Source organism: Mus caroli, chromosome 12 (genome assembly GCF_900094665.2).
Source record: "Mus caroli chromosome 12, CAROLI_EIJ_v1.1, whole genome shotgun sequence".
NCBI classification, from domain to species: domain Eukaryota; kingdom Metazoa; phylum Chordata; class Mammalia; order Rodentia; family Muridae; genus Mus; species Mus caroli.
Window position 1 is genome coordinate 113,488,394 of NC_034581.1, and position 8,541 is coordinate 113,496,934.

Consider the following 8,541-nt stretch of genomic DNA (forward strand, 5'->3'; position numbering starts at 1 on the left):
CTTTTAGAGGACCTGAGTTCCATTTCCAGCACCAGGTTGGGTGATTCACAACCTTCTGTAAACTCCAGATGCAGGGCGAACCTAGATCTCTAACTACTTTGGACACCTGCACTCATGTGCACATACCTCCCCCTCCCACCCCAGCATACACATATGTATAGTTAAAAATAATCCTTTTGAAAATGTATAGTTTCCATTGAATACTCATTGCCTTTGTCCCATTGCAAATAGAAAGAGAGTAAGACTAGGATGGCCTACAGTTGCATCAGACACTGGATTTTCATCCAGCAGGGCATTACTGAGTCTTCTGGTATTTCTTTTATGGAAATACCAGACCCTAGGAGGGTCACATGGAAAAAGACAGCAGTTTTCAAAAGTGTCTTAGTTAGGGTTTTATTGCTATTAAGAGACCCCATGACCAAGACAACTCTTATAAAGGACAACATTTAATTGAGGATGGCTTACAGGTCTAGAGGTTCAGTCCATATCATCAAAGCAGGAAGCATGGAAGTATCCAGGCAGGCATGATGTTGGAGAAGTTGCTGAGAGTTCTATATCTTCATTCAAAGGAAGCCAGGAGCAGACTGCCCTCAGGAAGCTAGGAGGAGGATCACAAAGCCCACCCTGACAGTGACACACTTCCTCATACAAGGCTACACCTCTTCCAACAAGGCTGTTCCCTTGGCCAAGCATATTCAAACTACCATTGATTTGGACTGGTTTGAATAAACTGGTAAATTGTAGAAACATCCCAGAATGTCTGCCACCCTGCTCCCCAAAGAAGCATCTGTTCTTTAGTACATGCTGCCGAGAGGAGCTTTCTTCATCCAAAGGTAGGTTTGTGAGCAAAACAAAGCATCTATATTGTGGCTAGTTACTATATGTCAGGCACACTATTATGTAGCCACTTAATAAGCAAGGAAATGTCAATGCCATTCCCTACCTAGACTCCCATGTTCCATTTCCATGGATGGGAAACTATTTGCCATTCTGCTTCCTGTTGTATTTTCAAACAGATCACTCAACTTCCTTCATTCAATCTACGACTAAGTGCCCAATGTATACAGAGTATACAGGAGTATGCAGTGTAGATAGGAGTGTGCAGTGTATATAGGACTATGCAGTGTATAAAGGAGTATACAGTTCAAGTATATATAGAAGCATACAGTGTATACAGATGTATACAGTGTATATAAGAAGTATACATGTATACAAGAGTATACAGTGTATACATGTATATAAGACTATACAGTGCGTACAGTGTATATAGGAATATACTCTGTATACAGGAGTACACAATGAATACAGGAGTATACAATGTATACAGGAGTATACAATGTATACAGGAGTATACAATGTATATAGGAGTCTATTGCATAAATACTAATTGCTTAGTCTATATTTGAGTTCATTTGGTTTAAGAGAGGATGCTCATAATTGTAGGATTTTGGTCAACACAGAGGAACACATATTTATACATTTATACAAAATCACTTTCATGTTATTGGATTTTAATTATATTTTGTTTTGTTTTGTTTCTTGTTTTTCAAGACAGGGCTTCTCTGCATAGCCCTGGCTGTCCTGGAACTTTCTGTGCACAGCAGGCTGGCCACGAACTCAGAGATCTGCCTGCCTCTGCCTCTGCCTCCTGAGTGATGGGATTAAATGTATGCACCACTACATCCTGGCTTAATTATGAAATTAACAAGCTTTTTTTCCTCCCCCATTTTTTGAAATTTCCAAGAGTGGTTTGATGATGACTGCAAAATCACCATATTAATGTGAAGTTGGCACTTCATAAATATCTAATTGTTATTCTATTAATAAATTAGTCGTTTTTAAAAAAATGTACTCTTAGTCTTCATTTTATTTTAACATATAAAACTCAATAATTATAAACAAAATTTGATGTAAAAATTAGAGAAACAAGTACCTGAACGTAAGAAGAACATTTAGAAAAAACTGAAAAATTAGTCTCACACGTATTTTCCCCATGGGGAATCTGGTCTGTTTCTCTGAAGATTAGTAGAAAATGTTTTAAGTGACCAGAACAACTTTTTTTTGGTGCTATGAAAATATTTGCCTTTTGAAGAAATTTCACCTGTCTGCCTCCGTGTGGAATGAAGAGACACAGAGGGTTTTTCTTCCAGTTTCTTCATTTTATTTTATGAGTCACAATAATAGGTTATATTTTAAAGAAACAATATTGTTTTCCACCTACTTTCCAGCTCATACTCTGAGTAAGGCTGAGGTAATTTATGGTTATGTGAATGTTCTCTGCTTGGCATCTCCAACCAAACCTGCCACTTGACTGAGCTGGTTTCCAGGAGGAAGCTGGAAATATGGCATCATGGTAAATGAGGAAAATGAATCTAATCACTTAACAAGCTTACTGCTTTTGGATCTTGGTGGCCAGAACTGAATGTGACATCAAAGGGAAGATCAGGATAAACATTGAATGTCAAACAAGTCAAAATGAGCCAATTTCCAGAAAAGTAGGGAAGAGTTAAAATCTGGGGTGCAGGGCAGTGAAGGGCAAAGGAAATCCTGTGCCTGCTACATGAGGGTAGTTGGTAAGATGGTTATGTGAGAGTAGCTAGTTAGATGGCAAGAGAAAGAAGTAACTTGGTCGGGCACTAGCATGCCCTGGAGTAGTAAAGCGGTCTGGTGGTAAGTAGTTCTGCAACAGTGAAAACATCTGTTCTCTATGTCCTGCTAATAGTCTCATCTTCTGCCAAAGTACACATCTAAGTGAAATGAAAACGCCTTATTTTATAGTTCACTCCAGGTAATGTCACAGGAAGTGTTGGAGAAAGGTTTTGAAACAATAGCTTGCAGTAATAAGCTAGGTGTTTGTGTCTGTGTGTGTGTGTGTGGGTGTTGTGTTAATACAAAATAATGACCACTCACCAATATCCACATCCTGATTGATAGATTCTGTGTGACTATGTTAGTTTACAAAGCAAAGGAGATCTTATAGATTCAAGGATATAAAGGTTTCTGTGAGATAAGATGATCTTGGGTTATCTGAGCAGGTCCAAGGTAATAGATAGGACCTTTATGAGGAAAAGAAAACAAAGTTGGTAGTAGAGTCAAAAAAGAAGATATGAGAACGGCACAAGAAACTACTACAGGGTATGTTGTCAATCAGCATGACCTTGAACTCTGTTATTAAAATAACTCGTTATTTTTCTGTCAATGGTTGTTTGCCATATTATAGCAACAATATGAAATAGTTCACAGGCATGGAACAAAATGGCTACAGCTATGCTAGAGGGGCAGACTTAAACAAACACATACTTCTAGGAGTGGAAGAGGCCAGGATGGGTTCTACACTAGACTCTTTGGTGGTGGTAGGACCCTGCTGATCCCATTTTTTGTGTCCAGAGACCTACTTAGTATTTTGATTTCTAAAACTCTAATGTCACAAATATGTCTTGTTTTAAACTACAACTTTTTAAAGTTTTTTTTACTTGTGATCCTTGAGAAATTTTTATGTGAACCTAATACACAGTCCATAAAATAGATATCAAATAAAACATTTAGGTAGTAAATCATAAAGAACATAATTTACAACAATTCTTCAGTAATTTTAGAATTTATTAAAGGCAAAATAAATTTGCATATTAATGAGATGAATGTGTTTTTTATTTTTATGTAAAAAATTTAAATCTTGATGGAACATTCATTACTGCAGCACATAGAGAAACTTGAGTGTTTCTTCACAGTTGGCCAATTTCAATTTTTATCATCTGATCATTGATGATGAAAATGCTGCTTTTCATAAATACATAAGACAAAATGATAGAGGTATGTTTAAATCCATTTCAGTACCAAAATTGATTGAATAATTTATAAAAATTAAACCCAAGCAAGTAACTCAGCTATTAATTTTTAAAATAAAAATTCTAGCAAAACACAATCCTAAGATAAACTAATGTGAGACATGCCAGGGAATGACATTAGGAACATATTAAGAAATTTGGGGCCGCCGCAGCCATCTTCCAGTAACTTGCCAAAATGACAAACACAAAGGGAAAGAGGAGAGGCACCCGGTATATGTTCTCTAGGCTTTTTAGGAAACATGGCGTTGTTCCTTTGGCCACATACATGCGAATCTACAAGAAGGGTGATATTGTAGATATCAAGGGAATGGGCACTGTTCAAAAAGGAATGCCCTATAAGTGCTACCACGGCAAAACCGGAAGAGTCTACAATGTCACCCAGCATGCCGTGGACATCATTGTCAACAAGCAGGTTAAGGGCAAAATTCTGGCCAAGAGGATCAATGTGCGGATTGAGCACATCAAGCACTCAAAAAGCAGGGACAGCTTCCTGAAGCGGGTGAAGGAGAACGACCAGAAGAAAAAGGAAACCAAAGAGAAGGGCACCTGGGTGCAGCTGAAGTGCCAGCCTGCGCCACCCAGAGAAGCACACTTTGTGAGGACTAACAGAAAAGAGCCTGAGCTGTTGGAGCCTATTCCATACGAATTCATGGCCTAATGTACACAAAGAAATAAAATACCAGCACCAGGAAAAAAAAAAGAAATTTGTTTTCACACCTGAATCACTATTTCTTTAAGAACATAAACCTTACAAGGCTACAATTTGTAACATACCTTAGTATTGAATCTGAGACGAGGTGCTTTAGATGTCTTTTGATGTTAGATTCCACAAAGACATGCACAGTGGATGGCATTTATGCTGTATGTCCAATACTAACCATGATGAAGTGTGGTTTAATACAAATGGTCACTGAAAATTATACCTGGAATCATTAATTAATTTTGGTCATTGTACATTTAAAACTCTCAGCTCCTTCTGCAGCATCTTGTCTTCCTGGATAGTGCCATGGTTCCTACCATGATGATAATGAGCTGAACCTCTGAAAGTATAAGCCTGCTGAAGTTAAACATTGTCCTTTGTAAGAATTGTCTTGGTCATGGTATCTCATCATAGCAATGGGAACCCTAACTAAGACAAAAGTTGGTACAAGGAGTGGGGTATTACCGTGATAGGCATAACCATGTTTTTGTTTGGAGGAATGTGTATTTTGGGACTTTGGATTTGGCAAGCCACAGAAAGTTTCAAGTGGGACTTAATGGGCCATCATAGTAGGAATGGAAGACATTGGTGCTGAGGATGATTTCAACTCTGGATATAGTTCTTATGATGATTTGATGAAGATTGTTGCTGCTTTTTGCCCTTATCTGAAGAGTCTGTGTGAGGCTATGGTAAAGAGATTTTGGCCATGTGGCTCTGGCTTTAGAATCAGTAGGGATTCAGATAGAAGGGACTACTGGGAAAATTGGTGCTAGTTAGATGGAGCAAGAAGATACCAGCATCACTGAGGTAAATCTTCTGGGAAGTGTTTTCAGAAAGCACAAAGAAGCTGTGTTCCAGAGACAGCCAAGGTTGTACCTCATGCTGCAGTTGGACTGAGTCATCTGTAAGAATCACCCAGGTGGTACTGGTTTTGAAGGTATAAAGGGGTCATGAAGAGCAGCTGAGACTTGGCATTGTGAGAGGCCAAGAAAAATGCAGCCTCAGTTGCAATTAACAGGCCAGAACTGAAGGGGTCATGCAAAGAAGTTGAGGCTTAGCACCATGAAGAGAGTCTATAAGAGGCTATTGGTAAAGCCTAGTTGCAGTGGAAGACCCCAGCGTATTGGAGATGTCAGTACCATGTTATGACCACCAAGAACAGGAGTAGCAATAGCATGGAGTCAAACAGAGCCTAGAGTGCTGCTGAAGGAAGAGTTGGAGAAGTGACCCAAGCCTTTTGGAGGAGCCCAGAAATTCATGTGTAAATATCAGTCACTGGAACAAGAAGCTATAAACTTAAAGTTGCCTTGGATACCCCAAGATGTTAGAGATATCAGCAGTGTGGGATACCTGCTGAGAAAAGCTGTTAACAGGGAGTGGCTGCAGTTAACAAAGATAAAAGGGATCCAGAAGAGCATTTTAACATCAGACATAAAGATGCAAAGTTTGGAGTTTGCTCAGATGGTTTTTGATGTAGCTTTGGTTTAGTATTTGCTCATTAAGGCATTTTGGAATGGTAATGAGTATCCTGTAGTGTTGGAGGTATGTGATCTGCTTTTTGATTTTGATTTTATAGGGAATTACAGTTAAGTGATTGGATACATCTCAAAAGAGACTTTGAACTTTTAACATTGTTGAGACTGTTGTAGACTGTGGAACTTTTGAAGTTAGACTAAATGCATTTTGCATTATGCTATGTTTAGGTATGACATCCCTCTCCCCATAGACTCCTGTGTTTTCATAAGCCTATGGGGACCAAGGAGTGGAATGCAGTGGTTTGAATATTCTTGGGCCAGGGAAGTGCGTGACCTTGTAGGAAGAAGTGTGCCACTGTTGGGGTAGGCTTTGAGATCCTCCTCCTAGCTGCTTGGAAGACAGTCTCTCCTTGTTGCCTTCCAATCAAGATGTCTGTCTTATTTAGAGTTTCATTGCTGTAGAGGCAACTCTTATATTAGTCATTGCCTCCTCTAGTATCTGGAAGGCCCAGATACTAACTTGGACCTTGAGCATTCTACCTCACAGTGCCCACTGCTTCTGTTCATTATCCCTGATCTGTACTCTCACTTTACTTTGGTTTATTTTTAACTTTGCCATTTGTATGTGCTCTGTTCTTTCAATTCTTAGAATAAGATACCAAGAACCAGCAAACATATGGGCCAGACAATATCCTGATTCTCAAATATTAAAAACAAAACAAAACAAACAAAACAAAACAAAAAAACACTGCATACATATTATAGAGGCACATACGTTCAATGGAGCTAGTTTCATGAAAATGCTACATGCAATGAGTCTGAACAAAATGGTGGTTTGAATGTGAATCATTCTACAGCCCAAACTCCCAGTAAATGTTGAGTTCTAAAGTAGACCTAATCTATCATCCTTCTAGGTGTCTACATTTTCCTGCTGTTAGTAAAGTTCTTAGTGGTTCAGAAACCTCCAGATTTAATTAACTAGACTTCAGAAAGCATTGCATGAACATTTCACTTTCCAGAAGTCATGAGAAGCTTTAAATCAAACATCCAAGCATGATCACCTAAAGCCCAGCACTTGGAGGTTGAACCAGGACAATTGTGAGTTTGAGGCCAGGCTGTGCCAAACAGAAAGAATTTATCTCTAACAAACAATAAAGAAAACAAAACAAAAAAATCAAAACCCAACATGGTAAACATTACAGAACCACATTTGTATCAATATCAGCTGAGGAAGCTGGGTGTTGTTGCGGCTGCTGTTGTTTTGTTTTGTTGATCACTGAGCTGAAACCATGGCAAATGTGCTAGTGAGAGAAACACATCCCTGGTGCATGAACAGGATGTGGGATGCTGCTCGAGAAAAGGACTGAACTTCCAGTGGTTCCAGTGAGCCTGTATTTATCTCCATGGGCAAGATTTCTAGATTTCCTTTAACTGAGAAATGAACAGGAAATGATTTAATGAATGAGATAGGCAGGGCCAGGAGAAATTCTGGAGATATGTTCCTATTTTTGCTTTAATTAAAAAAAAAGAAAAACAAAAACAAAATTATCCCTTAAAAAGTTTTCCCTTGGCTCCTTGCAATTCTGTGATTTGAGAAAGGGCCCCGTTGAGTACTGTGTTAATGGCTTCTGTGTCATTATGACAAAAATACCCAAAAATAAGCTTCTTAAGAATAGGAATTTTAGGTCATTGTTTCAGAGATTTCAGTCCACTGGGGCAGGGAGAGTGCCATGGAACATCTCATATTGTGAAGATAGGAAGCAGAGCAGAGCAAGGGGCAGCCTCCAAGGACCTGCCTCAGTGAGCTACTTGATCTAACTAGGCCCTGCTTTCCATAGATCTATTGTCTTCTGATAATCTATTCAATTATAGCTCCGCCAACATATTAAATTCATTGAGCCACAGCCCTTGTTGTCTAACTATCTCTGCAAATAGACATAGCCAGAGATGTTCTTATTAAAAATCTTTGGCATTTCTGAATCCAGCCAAGTAAACAACCAAAATCCATCCTCATCTCAACGAATCTGAGTGCCTAGAAACAGAGCCTCATCTCACAGGAATGTGGTCCAGGGGTGTGTGAATAAAAAAGGCTTTGTGAAAGGCATCATGGATGCATACTTTTAGCTACATTTACCGCTCTGTGGCCATGTGAGTCACAAAACCCCAAACAAAGCACACTCACCAAATTAATGGTTCCAGCTTGAAGCCTCTACTGTTGCCTCTGTTTTGAAATAACTGATTCAAAGAGGGTTGCCAAACCAGTGGTGATAGGTTGCCAGTGTCTTTAACCCAGTTGTTGACTATCTGTAGTATGATTTTAGACAGTCGTGACACATTGGTATACCATACTGAAACCTAACTTAATTTTTACATGCTCAGTTGAGTGAGTGTGTCCATAACCTTATGCAGTTTTGGATCTGTATACATTCATATGGAACCATCACTAGTAAAATATAGCACTACTCCTTCTGGCTTCACTCCATCCCAGCTCATAGCCCCACCCCTTCACATGTATACTTAG

General features: G+C 39.0%; 1 pseudogene; it reads left to right on the forward strand.

Annotated features, from left to right (window-relative positions):
• Positions 1 to 4,020: 4,020 nt before the first annotated feature.
• LOC110307459 lies at positions 4,021 to 4,503 on the forward strand (annotated as a pseudogene).
• Positions 4,504 to 8,541: the final 4,038 nt, after the last annotated feature.